The following is a 22,970-nucleotide window of genomic DNA, read 5'->3' as shown; positions in this document are numbered from 1 at the left end:
AACACGCCCCATGAACGTGTTTTTACCTTCTCTAGGAAGTCTCCATCCGGGGTGTCGCTCCCGACTTGGCTCGCAGCTCCAGGGCTGGTCCTACTGCGTAGGCATGTCCGACTCCACAAGGCGGACCCTTTGGTGGACAGGGTATGCCTGCTCCACGCAAACCCCCAGTATGCCTACGTGGAGTTCCCCGACGGCCGCCAGGATACGGTCTCGCTCAGGGACCTGGCTCCCTCAGGTGCCAATCCCACTCCCACACACCTCCCCACCCACAGGCCACCTTCCCCTCCCCGGCACTCCCAGCATCAGCCCCACCAGGTCCATCCCTCCTTCCCCTGCCCACTCTAGAGGACATGGAAGATTTCGGCACGCTCCCGGAGTCATCCAGCCACTGACCAGCACCAACACCGCCAGCACCAACACCGCCAGCACCGACGCCAACACCGCCTGTACAGACGTCACCACCACTGTTGCATCGCTCCCAACAAACCGTCAGACCACCGGACAGACTTAACCTCTGACGGGCACCGGGTTGCAAGATGGACACTTAATTTTTTTCCCCCCCCCTCTGTAAATAATTCACGGATTCTGTATATAGTTCCACGTCACCCCCGCCGGACTAATTTTTAACAGGGGGTGAATGTGGTGATCCACCACTGTGTAATTGTGTGTGTGCCTGTATTAGGGGATGTACAGCAGTACCTGTACTACAGGTTCGCCGGTAGCCCCTGCCGGCTAGCTCCGCCCACAGGGAGCCGTATAAATATGTATGAGTTCTCCTGAGCTGCCATTCTACCAGCTGCAGTCGGAGGATAAACATCTAACTGTAGTAAAGCCTCTCTTGTACCGATTCGAGTCTTTAAGTGCAATTGATAGCGCATCACTGTTCATAACAATAGAGAACTAAGCTGAAAACAAAAAGTAAAGAGGAGATCTAAAAAGGGAATGAGAGAGAAAAAAAAGTGTGAAAATAGATAAGCAGCCAACATTAAATTGAAACTAAAAGCCTTTTATCAACACTGGAGAGTATAAGGATGATCAAATTAGGGTGAGTCCGATTAGGCACAAAACAGAAGAATTTCACGTGGAGACAGAGGTCATGGCTGAGATATTAATGCAGTTCTTTGCATCTCATTTTTAGTAGCAAAGAGGATACTGCCAATGTGGCAGTAAACATGGAAACATAGCAAACAATGTGGTCAGTAATAGATTTTGGAATGACAGAGATTAATTATGAAAAGTACAGCCACATGCAGATGAAATTTGTTGCAAACAAGTCTGAAATTATACACTTTGGGAGGAGAAATGAGGAGAAGCAACAGGAGCTAAATAGTACAGTTTTAAAACAAACGCAAGACTTTCTTAAATATGATGAAAAGACTGGTAGAGAAGGATGTTGAAGCAGAAAATTGTATCTTTGTGTTATTTAATACTTGAATAAAGTGCAAAGGTGAGGAAGTTTTTGGTGTAAAATTTCTATGAAACATTAGCTAGGCAACTGTGTTCAATTCTGGCACCACATTTTAGAAAGGGTGACAAGGCCTCATGGACGTTGCACAAGAGACTGACTAGAATGATACCAGGAATCAGGGTTTCCAGTTATATGTGGCAGAACCCCATGCCCCCCTCCCGAAGGTTTTGATTGTGCATTTAATTGGGTGGAGGATGGCAGTTGGAGCCCTGACACTTTCCCAACTCCACTGCAATTAAGTCCTCTCCCGTGGTGTTCCTGAATACAGAAGAGCTGCCGTCCTCAGCTTGATCCCGGGGCAAGGCCAACCAGTGGCCTCTCAAGTGGCTGAGCTGCACAAGATGCGACAGGCCTGCTCGAAAAGACGCCACCTAGGCATCTTGCCAGCTCCCGAACGAGCGAACAAGACATCCTTCTTCTTCACATAATTCCGACTGGAGAAATAGGGATGGTTCTTGTTGAAGAAGAAGCCAAGAATAGATTTGGTGGAGATGTTCAAATCATGAATGGCTTTAATCAAGAATGTAAGGTGAAATAATTTCCCATGGCAGAGGTGGCGCTAACCAAACATTGATTTAGGAGGACTGACATATAAACCAGATGCAATACGAGGAAACTTCTTTTATAGAAACACTGCAGGTTATTGTGAACTGAAATTCACTGTCTGAAAGGATGGTAAAAGTAGTTTTAATGGTAACCATCAAAAGGGAACTTGATAAGTACTTGAAGAGAAATAGTTTACAGTGTTATGGAGAAAGAGTACAGGGGAATGGGATTAATTGGGTCGCTTTGCCATAGAGCTGCCATGGGCAGGATAAGCCAAATTGGCTTCCTGTATGCTGTATTATTGTATGATTCTACCATTCTCAATTCTACCCATATGTATTTTGCCTTAACGCTGGGACATACTAAAAATCCTTGGACAGTGATGAAATCCAACAGTAACAGAGGCAAATAACGTCCTAGTTTCCTTGAAATGTTCTAATAAGGAATGTGGAGCTAAATATTTGTTCAAATTATGCCAATTCAAAGCAGTTCCATGCAGACCATGTTGATTTGCGGAGGTGATGGGGGTTTGGGGGAGGGGAGCAGTGAGACAGTGCTACAGGCTCCTACAGATAGAATCTTTAAGAATAATCGTGAGGTGTGACCCTTTCCAGATTTCAACCCAGCACTTGTGAGCAACTCATGAGGGCACCTCCCCAACATGGCGTGCAGCCGCAACTATGATTTGCTGATCCCTGGTGGTGGTGGAAAGTGGGGTCTGAACGAGGCCTCACTGGCACACCAGCAGCTGCCGGCAAGCCGCCTCCAGGCACTTGTCAGGGTTTTGGTCTTAGCCAGTAGCACTTAATTCAAATTGTTCAAATTGACTATCTTCAATTGACTTAATTCAAATTATTCAAATTGACTATCTGGCACTGCCTTTGGTGATCCACCCATAGACCAGCGACCCGATTCCCTCCATATCTAAATTTCCTCTTAGATCTGCCTTCAAGCCCACCTCCGTGGGATCAGGAAGATTTCACCTGTTATATTCATAGGTGCTATTTTCTCCCTAGGAACTGATGTAATCTATGTAACTGCCATTTGAACTAGTCCGTTAACATTTAACATAGGACATACAGTGCAGAAGGAGGCCATTCGGCCCATCGAGTCTGCACCGACACACTTAAGCGCTCGCTTCCACCCTATCCCCATAACCCAATAACCCCTCATAACCTCCTAACCACTAAGGGCAATTTGTCATGGCCAATCCACCTCACCTGCATGTCTTTGGACTGTGGGAGGAAACCGGAGCACCCCGAGGAAACCCACGCGGACACTGAGAGAACGTACAAACTCCGCACAGACAGTGACCCAGCGGGGAATCGAACCTGGGACCCTGGCGCTATGAAGCCACAGTGCTATCCACTTGTGCTACCGTGCTGCCCGTTCAGTTTCCTGTCCTCTTCAAAGTTAAGCCACATCTTCATTATTGCTACTGTAACATATCCCTTTGTAGCTATCATACGATTATTTTGTTTCAAATAATCTTCATTGTCGCAAGTAGGCTAACATTAACACTGCAATCAAGTTCCTGTGAAAAGCCCCTGGTTGCCACAATCCGGCACCTGTTCGGGTACAGAGAGGGAGAATTCACAAATGTCCAAATTACCTAACAAGCACATCTTTCGGGACTTGTGGGAGGAAACCCATGCAGACTCCACCTACCCTGCACATCTTTGGGTTCTGGGGATGAAACCCATGCAAACACAGGGGAGAATGTGCAAACTCCACACAGACAGTGGCCCAAGCCGGTAATCGAACCTGGGACCCTCACACTGTGAAACCATAATGTTGCTTTGCCACCGAGCTTGATTTTGTTTGAAATAATTTGTATATTTACAGGCATAGCACCCAGTCAGGCTCCAATTTTTTATCATGTTTGCCATTACTGTTTTCTTAACTTTAAAAGAGTGGAATTCTCCCATTTTGAGACTGAGTGCGGTGGCGAGCTTTTGAGACTGAGTGCGGTGTCACCTTTTCCACTGGCCTGAGTGGTAGGATCCTGTCGTAATATCCACTCATGTATATCATGAGATGCAGGCAGGCAGTGATTGACACACAGGATAACTAATGAACACAAACAACACAGAACAACCAATCACCTGACAGGACACCACTTCTATAAAGCCCACAGGGCATTAAGGCTCTCTCTCTCTCTTACAGGACACGGCTAAGGAGATAGTCACAGTGCACAAGCCAGTGAACATCAACACCATGTGGTAGAGAGCTAGTCTGGTCAAGCCAGTAGAAGGTTATCAGTTAGGCTAACAGGGTGTCAACCCACAGCAGATTATGTACAGCAATCAGAAGGTTCAATAAAACAGTGTTGGACCATCTCCTGTGTCGGAAGCCTGTTTCTCGTTTCACTGCATCCAGTTGCAGTCGATGTTAGACCAACACAGATACCACATCAAATCCCATGCAGATTCTGTGCCTGTAACCTCATTAACTATGCACAGGCTGGTTACCCCCCCAAGTCACCTGGTGGGTCGACAGCTGGTTTGTCTGCCCACCATCAACTAACAGGTTCAGGCCCTATATTTAACTCAGCCCAACTGTTTTCAGCAGACGGTGCAGGATTTCAGCAACTCAGTGGAAAAAGGTTTGCAGCCTTGAGGAAAAGTCTGTTCTCAATTCAACTACCTTCCTCCCCAGACGATCACCTATCCGTGTCCCATTTGGAACCATACCCACTGTTCTGGAGCCATCATGCATCCCCTTCCAGTAAAAGATGTTGGCTGGAATTCGCCAGCTGTTGCGATTCACTTTTCCCACCAGTAACACCCCCTCCCCCCCACTCATGGATTTCCCGGTGGCGTGGGCTGGCTTCAATGGATATTCTATAGGAAGACGGAATCCTGTCGCCAGCAAACAATGTGCCACCAAGAAACACATGGCTGGGGAAAATCAGAGAATCCAGCCCATGGTATCCCTTTGAACCCCCCTTATTTGTGAACTTTATCTGCAGCCTTGCATAAGCTCGGCCTTCCCTCTTTACCCAACTCCTTGCCCCTCTGCCTGCCAGTGTGAGCGCATGCCTTCCTCCACCAATCCTGCCATTGTGAGCCCATGCCTTCCCCCCCAATCCTTTCACAGCCATCCTTCAAAATTGCCTGTCTCCCCCTCCCTACCCCATGTCTTCATCAGGCCATCTCCCACTATTGGACATCAAACCATTGTTGCATTGGCTGAATGAGTCCTGCAGCACAGTACTGTTCAGATGTCAGACACTGGTGTATGGCACCAGTGGGATGGAGACCATTGTACTGTCCAAACCCAAGCATAGTCATGTTCCAAAGAAATTACACAGCATGGTGCTGTCCATGAAGGCCAGATCGGCAAGGAAATGGAGGGCAGAAACAGGTCTCCCCACAGAGTGGTGAACAGCGCATTGGGAGCAGTGTAGCACCATGGCAGAAAGGCGATTGAGCTCACCTCAAAGTGCCTTGTGAAGTGAGGATCACTTTGTACATGCCACTCTTTAACAATCGGGTTTTAGACCGACATACTTTTACGTTGTCAAGCCAAACGTTAGGAAGGCCTTGGAGGATGCCAGCAGGCAGCTGTTTTAATAAGCATTCATGATTTGCAAATGAATGCAAATTGCATTCATACCGTCAGCCAGTGGAAAGACCAACCCGCCATTGGAAGAATTCCGCCCAAGGTTTTTGTAATATTGCTTGCCCCTTTTTAAAGAGACTTGATGACTTGACCTCTCACTACTTCAATCCTTTATTTCCCTTGTTCTTCGACTATTTTTACATCATCTTGTTTGCCACCCTTCCACTTGTTAAGGTAACAAATTAGCTTTTCAACTTATGCGTCAGCTAGTTTGCATTTCACAAGAAAAACATTGATTTATTTGGGCTGCTAAATATATCTGCAGGAATTATACGAATCAGAGACAGAAAGCAAGAATAGAAAAATTGGAGCCTCTGTAAATTAATATTTAATTAAATATTTTCTGTATCCACTCCTGAGAAGGTAGAGTGCCTTTATGACTGCACGGATAAGGAGCGTTAGATATGAGTGAGTGATCTCTGAGCTGACTTTTAAATAAGTGACAATCTGGTTATCTGTCAAAAATCTAAAAAATTTCTTCCCTTTAGAAAACTGATTATAATTAAGTAGAATTCCTAATTTTTAATATAAAATATACATGCTCTAGTAAAAATTGGGTCTCCACCCCAATTCAGAATTGCCAGTATTGCAACTTCAAATTTGTGATTTCCCCTTTAGGTCCCCCTACGAGAAGTAAAAAATATATGTTATTCTTGCAACCAAAGATACAAAGCTTGTACACCACAAAAGTTCATATGTTGCGGTCATTTTCGAGTTGTTGGCTTTTTGGGGCTGTTGAAGCTTTTGGAAATCTGTTGGGTATCTTTGATTAGTTTCAGAGGTTGTCATCTGAACTCATCAGAATTTGGATTTAGGAAACAAAAAAATGTGACTTCAGTAAGAATCTTGGGCTCGATTCTCCGGCTGCCGAAGCCGAAATCGCATTTGGTTTATGACAGAATTGGAGGCAGCGCTGCTTCGCGATGCTTCAGCCTCTCCACTGCCCACATATCGACGGCCTTAGGACATTGCCTGAGGCCCACCCCCTGATACTCCATCCCCGACTGGCCGAGTTCCCGAAGGCGTGGGTCTCTCATGGTCTCACCCGTCAGGAACTTGGCGTGGCGGCTGCAGACTCAGTCCCTGAGTCACGGCAGGGGCAGGGGGCATGGGGAGACATTATTCACGGGCAGGGGGAGACATTATTCAGAGCTGGGGGCACTGTTGGGGGGTGGTCTGGGGTGCAAGAGCCGGCCGAACGGTGGGACTATTTTGCGGGCCAGGTCCATGAACGACGGCCACCATGTAGCACGGCGCCGCCGCTGATGGTTGCCGCCATGCACAGGCATGGACCCAATAATTTTCCAGGGCATATCAGCAGCTAGACTCGGGTGTTCTACGCTGCCGTCCTGCTAGCCCCCAGTAAAACGGGGAATCGGTAGCCGTTTTGCGCCAGTTTTTCTGGCATAAAATGCACTCCAGCGTGGGGACATAGCCCCAGAATCAGAGAATGCAGCCCCTGATATCTGGATTATCTGGTTAATGGTCTGCAGACACAATTTGATCAATATGATTGTAGTAAATACCAAAATGTCAGAGTATTTTATTGAAATACATTTTGAACTGCTGTCAATTATGCATTTTATATGGAACATTCCATTTTAATAATGAAATAGCCCAAGGGACATTTTCATTTTACCTGTGACTCTCATAAAGCTTGTTGCTCCATGCTCCAGTACAGCCCATCCTGTCATGAAAGGTGCCCAACCTGACATTCAGCATCCTCTCCATTGCTTTTTAATATTCCCCGGTAAAAGACAACAAAGGAATTATTTTGGCAAGCAGGTCAAGTTTCCACTTCACATGTAAATGAGACAGCCTAAAAAAAAGGTAACTATCTTTTCTCCTTCACTTCCTCTAATAAGTGGCTGTCTTCCACCTGGAATCTACTCACAATGAGAAGGTTAAAATCTGGAAATCCATGGGCGGAATTCTCCGATTGCCGACGCCAAAATCGCATTTGGCGATTGACCGGAGAATCCATTTTTACTCCAAAATCGGGGGGCGGTGCCGTTTTTCAGATGTTCCGTCCCCTCTAAAACGGCCGATTCACTGAGTACGCCGCACGCCGTTGGGTTGTCCTCAGGATGTCACCTGAGGCCCTCCACTGATGCTCTGCCCCCAATGGGCAACTTCCCAATGGCATCCGTCGTGTGTCCTCTCAGTTTTCGGGGCCTCGGACTGTGTCCTGCGCCAACACAGTTGTGGGGCGGAGCCATTCCACTGGCAGGAAGGGCTTCGGCGGGGCTTGGGGGGGGGGGGGGGGTGGAGGGGGGGAAGGGGGGGGGGGGGTCCAGGAGTAGCGAGGGAGGTTACGGGGAGGTTACGGGGCGCGCTATCTGGCAGGCCAGGTCCGTGCCCAGCCGGTGCCATGTTGTACGGCACGGTCGGCGCAGGTCACCGCCATGCACTTGCACGGCTACGTACCCGGCCATTCTCCTTCCGCATCTGCAGGTAAAGCAGGGATTTTACGTTGCACGGCTGCTAGCCCCACACCGGGCGGAGCATCAGAGCTGGGGCAGCGCCGACTTTTTGTTTGTAAGATCAGATGCTTCCTCGGGACATAGCCGCAAAATCGGAGAATCCAGCCCCATGAGTGGGAAAATATGCAGAAAACATTCCACCTCTCATTTCAGTATGTCGCAACAGTCTCACGTGTGGTTCTTGAGCAAAACGGTGTCTGAAATGTGACCCTAAAAGTTAGTGAACTGCTCTGTACTGAAACAAATTCAGTTATTCGGTACCCAACCTTCAAGTTGACTGAAATAGTTTGCACAGCTGCCACATACAATTAGCATAATAGGTAACCCAACTGTCCCTTGTAAAGTGTGTACCCAATGCAACTGACATCAAGAGACATGAGACATTTCACAATGGACTTCCCTTGTGAATTTCAAAATAGTAAGTTTGAAAAAGAATTTAAACCTACCTTTTGATTTTCTTGAACATATTCCAGCAGCTGTTCTGCAATATTTGGGTAGCTGAGGCCCTTTGACCAGACTCATTAATGTCACACAATGCAGAAAAAACTTTAGAGCATTGGCTGCTGACATAAGATAAAAGCTGGAAATTACTGTTGGTGATATCAGCATATGAACACTTAACCTGTCTGCTACTTTAATGGAGGTGTTGACCTGTTTAAAATGAATGGCAGACTATCTTTGTTAAGATAGTAGATGAAGAAATGCCATTTGAAATTGTTCAGTGTTCATCTGTTAATAATGTGAACAGTAATTTCTAGGCTAAAAAGTTTATAAGCACTGACCACTTAAAGGGCAGCACGGTTGTGGAATAAAATTTTATTGCAAATCAGTGCTTAATTCAGTGTCGACATCATGGGAGTGCAGCAGCCACCATCCACAATGTCACATCATCACCTGTCGTTTCAGAGCAGAGTAATAAGGTGATTGCATACATCCTGATGGAGTTGATTGTTGAAATATTAATAAGGTATCAAAATGTTAAGATTGAATGTCATGTTTAAACTTGAAGACTGCAAAATCTGGTTGTACAGCACCCATACTTTTCAGCGTTACAGGGAGCATTTTGGGTCAAAATGTTTTTTGTGTCACACACAAACACGCTTCTGAGCTGGCCGCACAAATATGATTTTATGATTTTGGCAAGGGTTTTAAGATCGGTGCAGACTGCATGCACTTGAAGAATGCAAAGTTGAAGATATCAGTCAGCACAGAATGCTGATTTTACTTGAGTGGAACTATTTTTGACCCAAGTACTCTAGCTAAACCTTTCTCATGAGTATGCAAAGCTGAACATGCATTCAATAGCAAGAAGGAAACTCAGCAAGGTCTAGGGACCACCAATGAATCTGATGTTAATGGCTGTTTGATTTTGACTGGATGTTGCTCAGTTTATAGAAGTATTAGGAGGTTTATATTTCTACTTCAAAGTTGTGGACGTCTACATGGAGTAATGTGGCATTTACAAGTATCCCATTCGGACCACTTTCTTGGAAACAGGACGACGGTAGTTTCTACCCTTTGACCTGCAGTGGGATAGTGATAAAGGAGGACAAGCTTCTCAAACAGCGAAGAAGAGGGGGAGATAAAAGCTTTTAGCGGGTGATCACATTCACCCAGAGTTTTAAAGGAAATTTTCTCCTGTCTCAACCTTAGCAAGGAGCAGTACACTAGACACCTCCACTTCAGCAAGGTATTCACTGAAATCTTCCACCTAAACTGCAGCTTCAGAGCACAAGAATTGTAAGGTTGGTACCTACAAAGGTAAATATGGTCATGAACTGATCTAGGTCGAACTCCTTTCATGCTGCAGCAGGCAATATTTGGCAATAACCGCCAGTTTGCCATTCATTACCACATAACAGAGTTCACTGAAACTCTATCTGCAAAGATAGTTGAATAAATTTAATTTTGCCAGCAAGAACAGGCAAAGTGAACATACAGCATTTTTAGCATTTCATGTTTCCCTATGATGTCGGCTGCCATCGACTGCACACATTCTCTTTGCAGGTACAATGTGTAAATTCTGAGATATGTTACACTAGGAACAGGTTCCACTCCCTCAACATCCAGCGACTGTACTCAGCACAATATGCAGATTAATAGCCAGTATTCTGGCATCAGTCTGTTGCACTATCAGCATCTGAGCCACCAAGAGAAACCAAAAGACGGCCACTTAATGACAAGGGTCACCCACCAGCCACCAGGCTCCTAACCCCAGTGCACAAACCACAAACACACAGCCAGCATGGCACATAACAAGAGCAACTCTGTCACACAAAATGTTATCAAACACATCACTGTGGTGCTTAAGCATTGCTTCACTCGTTGGACTACTCTGGAGGAGTTCTGCAATGATCATGAGAGCTCCTGCCACAATATGTTGTAGTCTGCTACATGCTGCACAACGTCCCTAACATGGGGGGCATAGTCCCTTGTCACCAGGTATATGGTGAGCAGTTGAAAAGGAGAAAGGAGGAGAAAACAATGAGCACAATAACAATTTGTATTTATATAGCATCTTTAATGGAATAAAGCATCTCAAGGCACTGTACAGGAGCATTATAAAGCAGGACTTGATACCTATTCACATGATGTGATATTAGGGCAGATGGCTAAAACCTTGGTTCAAAAGATTTGTTTTAAAGGCGGAACAAGAGTTAGATGACAGGAGTGGGTTAGAGAAGGAATTCCAGACCTACATTGCCAGGCAGTTGAAGCCAACAACAGTGCAGCATCTAAAATTGGGGACACTCAAGTGGCCAGAATTAGATGAGCATAGATACCCAAGAGGGTTGTGGGGTGGAGGAGATTGCAGTGGGGAACAGCCATTAAGGAACAAAACAAGGATAAAATTCAGTGCTCTGAGTGACAAAATGGGCACCTAGTTGAATGTTCACCTCGGGGTCAAATATGGTGCTCAGTGTGGTACCAATCAACATAACCACAATTCCCCATTCACTTTATCTTTCCTTGTTACGGTACCCGGAACAGACCGCGCCCCCCCCCCAATTTAGATCAGGAAACCGGACGAGACCCCAACAATTTTTCAATTTGTAAACTGAGAGGAAAGGATACTTCACTCCAGACTTGATTCCACTGACAACGAGGGATCTTTTCTATTAAAACAAACTTTATTATTAATGCAGCAATAACCCTATCAACATGCAATGAAACAAAAACAGCTTTTCAATTAATAGTTAAACAGTTCTTACAAAAAAAAAGAAACGGCTTTGAGTTTACTTGCTGATCTACTTCTAAAATTTCAATTGAGCAAAATCCACACAAAAAGGTCATAAGTTATTTATTAGTAAAGTTAACACCTCAGTGCCTTCCAGATTTTTTCAAAATCCTTGGGAGAGAAGGTTTCAGACGTCAGTCTGAGAATCACACCTCTTTTCCTCAGAGGCCAGAGCAGCACTCTAAAGATGAAACTAAAAACAGAGATCGGGCAGGGTTGGAAACAAAACTAAAACAGACTCAGCCCCTCCCATGAGTGACATCACAGCCTGCCCAGCTGCTAACCCCTTAATCACCGATTTAGCAGACATCCAACCTGCATATCTTAACCAGAATTATTTTGATAACATTACTGCAACAAACACATGTGACAATGTGCATAAAAACATTTCCAACATTCATCTTAAGCTTAATGTGCAGGTTCAGTCGGCAGTTAGGAAGGCAAATGAAGGACAGCACAGTGGCAGAGTGGTTAGCACTGCTGCTTCAAGGCACCGAGGTCCCAGGTTCAATCCCAGCTCTGGGTCACTGTCCGTGTGGAGTTTGCACATTCTCCCTGTGTTTGCGTGGGCTTTGCCCCCACAACCCAAAAAGGATGTGCAGGGTAGATGGATTGGCCATGCTAAATTGCCCCTTAATTCAAAAATAATTACTTGGGTACTCTAAATTTACTTTCCGAAAAAGAAGGCAAATGCAATGTTAGCATTCATGTCGAGAGGGCTAGAGTACAGGAGTAGGGATGTACTTCGGAAGCTGTATAAAGCTCTGGTCAGACCCCAGTTGGAGTATTGGGAGCAGTTTTGGACCCCGTATCTAAGGAAGGATGTGCTGGCCTTGGAAAGGGTCTAGAGGATGTTCACAAGAATAATTCCTGGAATCAAGAGCTTGTCACATGAGGAGCGATTGAGGACTCCGGGTCTGTACTTGTTGGAGTTTAGAAGGATAAGAGGGATCTTATTGAAACTTACAGGATACTGTGAGGCCCAGATAGAGTGGACGTGGAGAGAATGTTTCCATGAGTAGGGAAAATTAAAACTTGAAGGTACAGCCTCAGACTGAAGGGATGATCCTTTAAAACTGAGATGAGGATAAATTTCTCCAGCCAGATAGTGGTGAATCTGTGAAACGCTTTGCTGCAGAAGGCAGTGGAGGCCAAATTACTGAGTTGAATATAGGACATAGAACATGCAGTGCAGAAGGAGGCCATTCGGCCCATCGAGTCTACACCGACAAATTTAAGCCCTCACTTCCACCCGATCTCCGCAACCCAATAACCCCTCCTAACCCTTTTGGACATTAAGGGCAATTTAGCATGGCCAATCCACCTAACCTGCACGTCTTTGGACTGTGGGAGGAAACTGGAGCACCCAGAGGAAACCCACGCAGACACAGGGAGAATGTGCAGACTCCGCACAGACAGTGACCCAGCGTGGAATCGAACCTGGGCCCCTGGCGCTGTCAAGCCACAGTGCTAGCTACTTGTGCTACCGTGCTGCCCAAAGTTTCTTTAAGACAGATAGGTTCCTGATTCATAAGGGGATCAGAGGGTTATGGGGGGAAGGCAGGAGAATAGGGATGAGAAACATGTAAGCTATGATTCAATGGCAGGCCAGACTCGATGGGCCGAATGGCCCAATTCTGCTTCACATCATTTGATTTCTTGCGGCACTTCCTTCAGATCCCCCGGGGGGGGGGGGGGGGGGGGGGGGGGCGTTGACTGTCAAGCTGCCTGTTCCCATTGCCTTCTATGAGTTGGTCAAGAGGGTTTCCTGGCAGAGAAAATCTCTCCCCGATAAAGATATCCAGTACAGCATTGGAAAATCTCTCAGTTCATGTTCTGCTCTGTTGTGCAATCTATCAAGTTCTTTGTGATCAAACTCTCTTTCCCAATCACTTCCTTCACCTGCATCAGCCAGAAAGCAACCTCCCCTTTAAGAGTTGGAAGGCTCCTTTTGAGTAGTTTTTGTGACCCCCCACCCCACCATCACCATTCAGACATGCAGCCACTCAATACTCTGCTTCACACTGGTTAAATGCAGAAATCATTTTAGTGAGCAGGATGTCTGTTTGGTACCTGCACCAACTATAACAGGCATGGATTAATTGCATATCACAATCATCATGCCCGTTTTCAGCATGTATATTTTAGCTGAGAAGACAAGGGGTGCGGATATTTGAGTACCTTTTTAAATTGATGTAAGCGTTAAAAACAGTATTTGGTTGATGTCCCACAGTGCTGCTTGCAGACAAAAATAAAAGGTAGTACACACAGCAGCTGTAAAAAAAAAACAATAACGATGCAACAAGCTATGCCATGTAATAATGAACACAAGTGAACGCAGTTACAGCAGGCAAATGACAACAATTGAGGATGGTAGATACAGACCATAACGTGATGAGGAGAAGGCAGAGATCTGATTGAGGTGACAGGATAGGAAATGGTGCAACATGATTGAGACGGCAGAGAACACTGTGCCAACCTGCCAAAGCCAAGGAAAGGGAGAAGTTGAAGAGAGGACTGAAAGTATGCAGCCACATTGAACAGCTGTTGGGAAGAACTTGAGACCAGTTCAGAAAGGGGAAAACAGAGGCAGTTCTGATCATATGGAACCTGAAGTGTTTACAGCAAGAGAGCAAATCAGTATAATGCTGATAGGGTTGGAGAAAGGGAAGAGAGTTTGAACCTGACATTGGTTCTCGGGTTCTAAGCAACCAGTGGGAAGAAAACAAGACCTAATTTTTGTGGGAAAATTAGGGGTGAGTGGAGGTGGGGATGGAGAAATGAACACCATAGGGGAAAAAGAACTCCACTAATAATGGACGAAGAGTATAACTGTTAATAGGGATAGGACAAGAAAAGAACAAGAGAGTGGAATAGCAATTATTAAGAAAAAGAAGTTCAGCAGAGCAAACTGAAGAGTAGGTCAGCGAATGACAGGTGGCGAGGGTACAGCCAAAGTGAGTGGGTGAGGGTGGGGTTGCAGGATGAGCCAAAGGGAGAGAGGGATGTGTAGAAGTCAAAGCCAGAGACCATGTGGTAGGGGGTGTCAGAGCAAGCAAGGGAGGGGATGAAAGACAGTCAGATAGAGGGAGGAAGGTGGTGAGAGAGCCAGAGTGGGTGCGTTAAGGGGGAGAAGAGGGAGAGAGAGAAAGGGGGAAGACAAAATGATGATGAGTGTTGGCAGTGAGTTGGTGTGGTCCATGACAAAGCGAGATTGGGGAAACCTGGGAAGGACCAAGGTCGGTGGGCTCAGAGCGTGCCAGGTGAGAGGGACGCTGAGAGGGTACCAGATAGCGGGGGGACCCCAAGAGCGTTCCAGGGAGAGGGGAATGCCAAGAGGATGCCAGGTGGATAAGGGGAGGATGCCAAAAGGGTGCCAGGTTTGGAGGTGGACACAAGAGGGCGCCAGGTTGGTGAGCGGACCACAAGAGTGTGTCAGGTTTGGGGGTGGACCCCAAGAGGCTGCCAGGTAGGGGGGGGGGGTGCCAACAGGTTGCCAAGTGGGGAAGGGGCAGGACCCCAAAAGGGTGCCAGGCTGTGAGATGGACCCCAAGAGGGTACCAGGTTGGGAAGCAGACCCCATGAGTGTGTCAGGTTTGGGGGCGGACCCCAAGAGGGTGCTAGTTTGGAGGGTGGACCCCAAAAGGGTGCCAGGTTGGGGGGCGAACACCAAGAGGGTGCCAGGTTGGGGGTGGACCTCAAGAGGGTGCCACGTTGGGGGACAGACCCCAATAGATTGCTAGGTAGGGATGTAGACCCCCAAGAGGGTGCCAGATGGGGGGCAGACCTCCAAGAGGGTGCCAGGTGGGGGACAGACACCCAAGAGGGTGCCAGGTTGGGGGGGATACTTCCAAGAGGGTGACAGGTGGTGGAACCCCCAAGTGGGTGATAGGTGGGGAGAGGCCCCCTAGAGGGTTCCAGGTAATGGGGGGGCAAGAAGATGCCAGGTGGGGGGGGGACCCGCAAGAGGGTGCCAGGGGCCTCCAAGTGCTTGCCAGGTGGAGAGCTTGATGGGAGCTAAGCCAGAGAAGCCCAAGAAGGAGAAAGGTCAGGGAGTGAGGCTAAGAGCCCCTGAGAGAGAGCCAGGTCAGGGGACCCGAGAAGGAACCAGCGTAGGTCTGAAGAATACGAGCTAGTGAGGGGCGAGAAGAGCCAGAGAGGGAAAAGAGTGCAGGCAATGAGCAGGAGAACCAGGGAATCTGGGAAGGCTGGTTTAACAGCTGAGGCAGGGAGGAAAGCCACAGAGTTGGGGGGGGGGGGGGCATTGAGTGAGGAGCCAAAGAGAAAGGGGAGCACAGGGAGCCAAAATAGTTGGTGGAAGGGGTGCAAATCAGGGAGGTGTAACCAGATAGTAGGGTGGGGCTGAAGCCAAAGTGATTGGAGGAACTGATGTCAGGAAGTGTGGAGGGGACTGAAGTTGAAGACTGGAGGGTAGCATAAGGCAAAGTGTGTGTTGGGGATGTACTGTGTATTCTAATGAGACATAGTACATATCATCACAGGAAGTGATGCAATGTCAAATGATGTTGCTCTGTTTTGTAGAAACTGATGGTAAGATGTAGAGACATAATAAGAGATTCCAATAAAATGAATGTTTTGCTTACCTCAGCAGACTCTGTAAATATTATGTGTTGACACAACAAAACCAAGAATATTATAGAGGGGAAACCAGAGATTGAATGTTGGTGAGCGGGATGATGGCAGGGGGTGGTTTGCAGAAGCTAGAGCCTGACAGGAAAGAAGAAAAGGGAACCAAGGGGAAGGAGAGAAGAAAAGAGAACCAAGGGAAAGGAGAGAGGGGTAAGCAAGAGAGGAAGGAGAGAGGGGAAGGAGCGAAGGGAAGGAGAGAGAAGGAGAGAAGAAGGAGAAAGGGAAAGGAGAGAGGGGAAGAGAGAGTTGTAGGGAGAGGGGTAGGAGAGAGAGGAAGGAGAGAGGAGAAAGGAGAGAGGGGGAGGAGAGAGGGGGGAGGAGAGAGGGGATGGATGAAGGAGAGGAAGGAGAGAGAGGAAGGAGAGAGGGGGAATCAGGATAGTTGGTTGAAGAATGGCCCTGTTAAGAAGGCAGTGGGAAAGAAGGCGCATGCAGTGGAAGGATAGCAGGAAAAGAGAGATAGAGAACATGACAAACATCAAAAGATACAAATGGGTAAAGAGAAGAGAAATATTATAAATGGACAATACTTGTATCGTCTCTCACAATTCTCTCGTTCAATATTTGTCTTTTAAGAATTGCTCTGCCTAACATTTTGCAGTGAGATGTTGTCAAAACAGTATTTTTCTAGCCTTTTTCAAATACTTTATAATACTCTTCTTAGAATCCTTTAAATGGCAACACAGCTCAACATATTTCCACGTCTTGACTGCCACTGCACTGCCCTCCTTTTTAACAATATTTAATGATCAAGTGCAAAATGGTCAAACCTGCTATGCAACAACATATCAGTATCTGGATTGATTCCTCATGTATTTAACTACCTGATCTCAGATGGCCCATTGTCAAAAAAACATGCTTACCCCAAAAAATGATTTAAGGGAAACCAGAGTTCATTTTTAACAATGGCTCAACACTGCTCATATTGTTGGAATGGTGTTTGTGAATAACTGATCACTATCAGAGAATGATGGATGGAGGAAAATTAAAGATAGGTTACCTGATAACAGAAATCATAAAAAAGTAAGTTTAAATATAAACTATTCATCGTCAGCTGTGCTTTGAGGCAAAACACCGAAATGAATACAACTGCAATTGACCCCCCAAAAAACGCACACATGCCACAATGAAATAAGTCCTGTATTTGGATTAGCATCAAGACCGCTGTGCTGGAATGGAATTGTAACACGTATTTTAACACCTCTGAATCTCTGACTATTTGGCGAATGTGCCCCGTTAGCTTCATTTGCGAATTGAACAACTTGCCATTAAATAAATAGGTATCGGAGTGGCAATACTTTTGTTTATTGACTTGCACAATCTTACTTGCCACGTTTGAAGAAATCAACCAGCACTTTATAGTTAGCACGTCTCCCCGCCCCCCCCCTTTCACATGTCGTATTAGCTTCTTCGCACTAGACCTAATGAGCTATCACACCTTACTCGGAATGTAAAAATGCCTGAAGTGCCATCATGACAGGAAATCTAATTACCAATGTACCACGGCAAAATACAGCATGGAAATTATGAGACAAAAGAACGCGACAGTTTGACACACTCTTTGAAGAGAAAACGCCACCGATATGCGTCTCGCATGTTAATTTCTCTTTTTGCCTTCCCATCTTGGGAAGCAGCGGCGTGGTTCTCACCTAAACGGCACTTCGGATTGTTTGCCACATATGAGGCAATTAAGACAAAAATGTACAAGAGGCATAAAATTAATATTAAACCGCCCTATGAACCGCAGTAGTATTTTTAAGAGGTGTGTAATTTAGAAATGCTGAATGACACGGGGAACAGCCGAAATAAGCATAAGTAAATCCAATTCTGATTGGGAGCAGGGAAGGAAAAATCTGCTGCATCTTTTGTGTTTTGGGCCAGATTTCGGTCGACATCAAAAGGTGTTCTTAAGTTTGAACACCGCATCAAATATAATCCGAATCACAACCAGCTACTTTTTATTTAAGCTTTCATCTCAGCCTTCGATTCTAAGGCACCAGGAGCGCGAGTCCTTATCAGAGATCCGTATAGTCTTTGCTCTCTTAATTGGAAAAATAAACTGCAGCAGCGGGGGGGAGGTGGGGGGGGGGGGGGGGGGGGACGTGGAAACTCGGCTTTTTATTGATGCATTTGGTGCCTTCGGATGGAGTCTGCAGAATGCAGGACCGTCTCCTCCTCGACCCGTACATTGCAACCTTTTGCGTAGTGATGGCTGCTTGCAACCGCACTCACCTGGTCTCTACACTCTTGCTCTCCCGTTGTGTTCCGAATGCGCAAGTATTTTACTCAACGATGGACACCAGGAACACAAAACAAAGAAGGGGGAGGGGAGGGGGTAATATTGGATGGAGGGCTTTAAATCTTTGCACGCCGTGGAATCATGATGCAAGGTCTTTCAGGATTGGGTTTTTTTGTCCTCACGCCAACCTCTTAAGACTGGGCTTCCCCGCTAATGTACATGACGAACCAAAATGCCAACATTACCCGGCTGCAAACGAGAAAGGGTGACAGCCAACCCTGTGAAAGAATTTCTACACCTACCTCAAAGAAGCTGCTGAAGCCGTATAAACTAGTCTGTGAGAGAAAATGCTGTCCTATCGTACGAATTCTTGTTTGTATATATATTTGGAAAAAGACAGGCCACAGTAAACGAGGTATCCCCGTATTCTGTCAATTCTACATTGCCTCACGTCAAAGCAGTATTACGAAATTAGAGCGAACCTCCGCCTTCTGGATTGCCCGTAAACCCCTGGAAGATGACGCATTTTCCCTCCGCAAGCTAAAACAAAAATGTGTTAAAATTGCACCTTTTCCCGGTGGAGCCAAATACTGGAGAGAGCCCTCAAAATCCATCCAACCCCCCCCCCCCCCCCTTCCTCACCCGCCCCCTGAACTCAAGAAAACAAACATGAAACCGTGTTAGAATAAGAAGGGTATGAATTACCAGGGTCGGTGCTCCCGGGGTGAAAGGGCTGAGTGAGACAGGTGGGCTTTTATTGCCCTGGACGGGGGGCGCTCGCTCTCAGGGATCCCAGAGACCGCGAGGCGGGACAAAGCCACGCGCGCTGCTCCAGTCCCCGCCGCGTGCGCAGCCGCACAGCACCAGGCCAGGGGGGAGCTGCGTCTAAAATACCTTCCCCACCACCAGCACCCCCGCCTCAATTATTATTTGCAGTTTATTTTCCTTTTGGTCACCCCACCTCCTCATTGCATCGACGCGGCTGCAGTCCTAATTGCCGAGAGGTGGGCGGCATCGCACTGTTGAGTTACCTGTGTTATCCCCCGTTCCCGCCCTCCCCCTCCACAAGTGACAGATCTGTCAAGACTGACTCGCAAGGCGTGAGACTCCTTCGTCGCTCTCGTGTTTTCAATGCAACGCGCGAACGCTCCGGTGTGTGTGTTGGAGGGGGGAACATTTAAATATTGACAGCAGAATAATAGGTACTTAATTCCGTGCTGGGAAGCAGCACCTCGTGAAGCAGTTCGAATCAGATCACCAAAAACAAAACAGAAGAACTCTGGAAATCATCCAGCTAAAGCAACTATTTATAAATATTGACGTGTACAATAATAGCCTGATATGACACAAAACTGTTGAAGCGGCGCGATATTTTCACTTGTTTAATACCAACATGTAAGTCTTTGTATTTACATGGAGCACACATGCTTCCTTATACATTTATACATTTCTGCGAAGTGCACTTAGTTGTAGTGAACTCTTGGGAACCGCTTGTGCGGCACGCGCTTCCTGGGGAAACACTTTATTTTGGTTTCAAGCAGGAAAAATTGCATGCACACTTGTAGAAACATACCCCGACCGATGAAAGCGCACCGAAGTTTGGGCGTTCAATAAAAAAACACTTCAGAGGGAATTGGTGTACGAATGTTCAAGCTCCAGCAGACTGCTTGGTATCCAAGCCTGGGATGCACACACAGTTCGGTACAACACAGATGTGTTTCTGAAACTTCAACAGGTTCAGCCAGCACTGCTCATGCCAAGCTGACTCTCGGGTCATTGGTCTCTGAGGCCTAAGGATGATAAATTTAATTTAATTTGATTTTTTTCACATTTTCTTTTATTTTGTAGTATTTTCTTTTCACGTGTTTTCCCCTATATATTTGAAAATTAAAATAGAAACAGGAACTGAGAAATTTTTAGCTGCAAGAAGAGAAATCCCAGCGCAGCATTGTTTTAGTGCTGTTCGGTTCGGAGGAGTCTTGTTCGACTTAAAACGTTATCTCCGTTTCTCTCTCCACAGATGCCGCCAGACCTGCCGAGTATTTACCTTATTTGCTCTTTTTATTTCAAATTTCCAGCATCTGCTGTATTTTGCCTTCATTCATTTACCTTCTCTCACTTGCAAAATGCTGACATTTTAATATGGAGGTTGTGTTCAAACCCCACCACAGATCATAAATGGATAAATTAAAACTTTAAATTTTTTTTTAAGCGTACCCAATTCATTTTTTCCAATTAAGGGGCAATTTAGCATGGCCAATCCACCTGCCCTGCACATCTTTTTGGGTTGTGGGGGCGAAACCCACGCAAACAAGGGGAGAATGTGCAAACACCACACAGACAGTGACCCAGAGCCAGGATCGAACCTGGGACCTCGGCACCATGAGGCAGCTGTGCTAACCACTCCGCCACCGTGCTGCTCTATAAATGGATAAATTAGACTGGCTTGTGTGGAAGACCTGCTGCATTGGTGCTGAGGTTATTCCTTATGCTTCAATGTAATTTTTGGACCTTTTATGTCTACATGAGTAGGTGCTATATACCATCTACTCATATAGGCATAAAAGATCCAGAGGGATTTTTGAATAACAGCAAAAAGTTAACCCAGCTTCAACCAATATCAACAAAGTAGATTTCCAGATCTTTCACCTAATTATTGTTTGTAGTGGAAAGTGACTGGCATATTTGCCTTTAGAATAATAATGACAACACTTAGCTGTGAAATACTTTGGGATGTCTTAAATTTGTCCAAGACACCATATGGGCACAACATTTTTCTTCATTGATTGAATAACTCGCATTCTAGACCAACAATAAAGTTTAATTGGGCAGGAGTCTTTCTCCCATTCAATGGACCTTCTCACCCTCTAATTAGAATTATCCTGCTATCTGGACCCCAGGCTCTCTGGCTTCCTACCTGCTCTTGATCTTTTCATTGAGAACTGTTGGCGCAACATTGGCCATCTCAATTTCTCTGCACCTTGCACCCATTCGAACCTCCCTCTCTCTGAACTTGCTGCATCTGTTCTCTCAGATCCAACCTGCTGCCAAGGAAGGTGTCATTGTTGTCTGGTTCTGATCTCGACTTCACAGCATGAAGTGTCAAACACTTCTCCCTGGACCATGACCCCCCCCCCCCCCCCCCCCACCCCCACCAAGCCATTGTTTCCAGGATGGCCACTGACCTCATCACCTGTGGTAACCTTCCCTCCACAGCCTCCAACCTCATAGTCCTCCAACCCCATACAGCCTATTTCTACCTCCTTCCCAACAGACACAAAAAGGTTTTCCCTGCTAGACCTATCACATCAGCCTGTCCCTGCCCTACCAAACTTAATTCTTCCTATCTTGACTTAATTCTCTCTCCACTTGTCCAGTCTCTTCCCACCTATATTTGTGACTCATTCTATACTCTACATTATATCAACAGTTTCCACTACCCTGACCTTAACTGCCTCCTCTTCACGATGGATGTCCAATCCCTCCATCCCCATCAGGATGGTCGAAGAGCTCTCTCCACTTCTTCCTTGAGCAGAGACCCGAGCAGCCCCTGCCCACCATCACTCTCCACCACCTAGTTGAACTTGAACTGTCCAAAATAATTTAGCATTTAACTTGCCTCACTTCCTGCAAATGAAAGGTGTGGCCATGGATACTGCCTGGGCCCCAGTTATACCTGTATTTTATGGGTTATATGGAAAAATCTTTGTTCCTGTACTACTCAGGCCCGCTCCTGCAACTCTTTTTCCATTTCATTAATTGTATGACTGGTGCAGCTTCATGCTCTCATCTAGACCTGGAAAAATGTTGTCAATTTTGTTTCCAATTCCACCTCTCTCTCACTTTCACATGGTTTCTGGCACTCTCCTTTCCTTCTTTGACGTCTCTTTCTCCATTTCTGGTAATAGAATGTGCACCAATCTTGATTACAAACTCATTGACTCCCACAGCTACCTTGACTACAGCTCCTCACACCCTTCTTCCTATAAGGACTGCCTCTAATTCTTCTAGTTTATCCGCCTTCATTGCATCTGTTCTGATGATGTCACATTCGAACATGGTGCTTTTGACATGTCTGCTTTTTTTCTTAGCCAAAGTTCCCCCCACATATGGTTGACGGGACACTCAAACAAGTTCGACCCACCTCTGCCCTCGCTCCTTCCCTAATCTGCCAGAACCATGATATGGTCCTCCTTGTTCTTACTTCTGCCCACAAAAGACATTCAAAGACGCATCCTCTGCCATTTGCGCCAACTCCAGCACAATGCTACCACACAACACATCTTCCTCCACCTCCCCCCCCCCCCCCCCCCCCCCCCCCCCCCCGTCAACATTCCGCTGAGACCACTCCCACCATGACACCTTGGTCCATCCCTCCATCAGGCCCAACTCCCTATCCCATTGCCATGGCACCTTCCCTTGTAATTACAGGAGGTGCAACACCTGCACCTTTACCTCCTCCCTCCTCTGTTCAAGGTCCCAAATATTCCTTCCAGGTGAAGCAGTATTCCACTTGTACTTCCTTCGATTTGGTTGGTTGTATTTTCTGCAACCTCCTCAACATCGGGGAGACTAATTGCAGACTGCATGACTGCTTTGTTTGCAAGCATGACCCCAGCCTTCCTGTCATTTTAAATCAGCCCCTTGTTCTCATAAGGGGCTGGTTTAGCACACTGGGCTTAATCGCTGGCTTTTAAAGCAGACCAAGGCAGGCCAGCAGCA

General features: G+C 46.4%; 1 protein-coding gene across 5 annotated transcripts in view; it reads right to left on the bottom strand.

The window, feature by feature from the left end:
- The window catches only part of nrxn1a (neurexin 1a), a 2,342,145-nt gene extending 2,323,065 nt beyond the window's left edge, over positions 1 to 19,080 (bottom strand). For 3 of the 5 annotated variants that reach the window (XM_038810283.1, XM_038810313.1, XM_038810330.1), the window contains exon 1: positions 18,954 to 19,080. The gene's annotated coding sequence lies outside the window, so the exon portion shown is untranslated. Of the gene's footprint in view, positions 1 to 18,241; positions 18,376 to 18,550; positions 18,676 to 18,953 lie in introns of those variants that run through there. The other 2 variants (XM_038810305.1, XM_038810294.1) reach the window with 2 other exon arrangements.
- Between the last annotated feature and the right edge of the window lie 3,890 nt (positions 19,081 to 22,970).

The sequence above is a fragment of the Scyliorhinus canicula genome, chromosome 1 (assembly GCF_902713615.1).
Source record: "Scyliorhinus canicula chromosome 1, sScyCan1.1, whole genome shotgun sequence".
NCBI classification, from domain to species: Eukaryota; Metazoa; Chordata; class Chondrichthyes; order Carcharhiniformes; family Scyliorhinidae; genus Scyliorhinus; species Scyliorhinus canicula.
The sequence above is the reverse complement of the archived record's forward strand: the minus strand, read 5'-3'. Positions and strand labels throughout refer to the sequence as shown.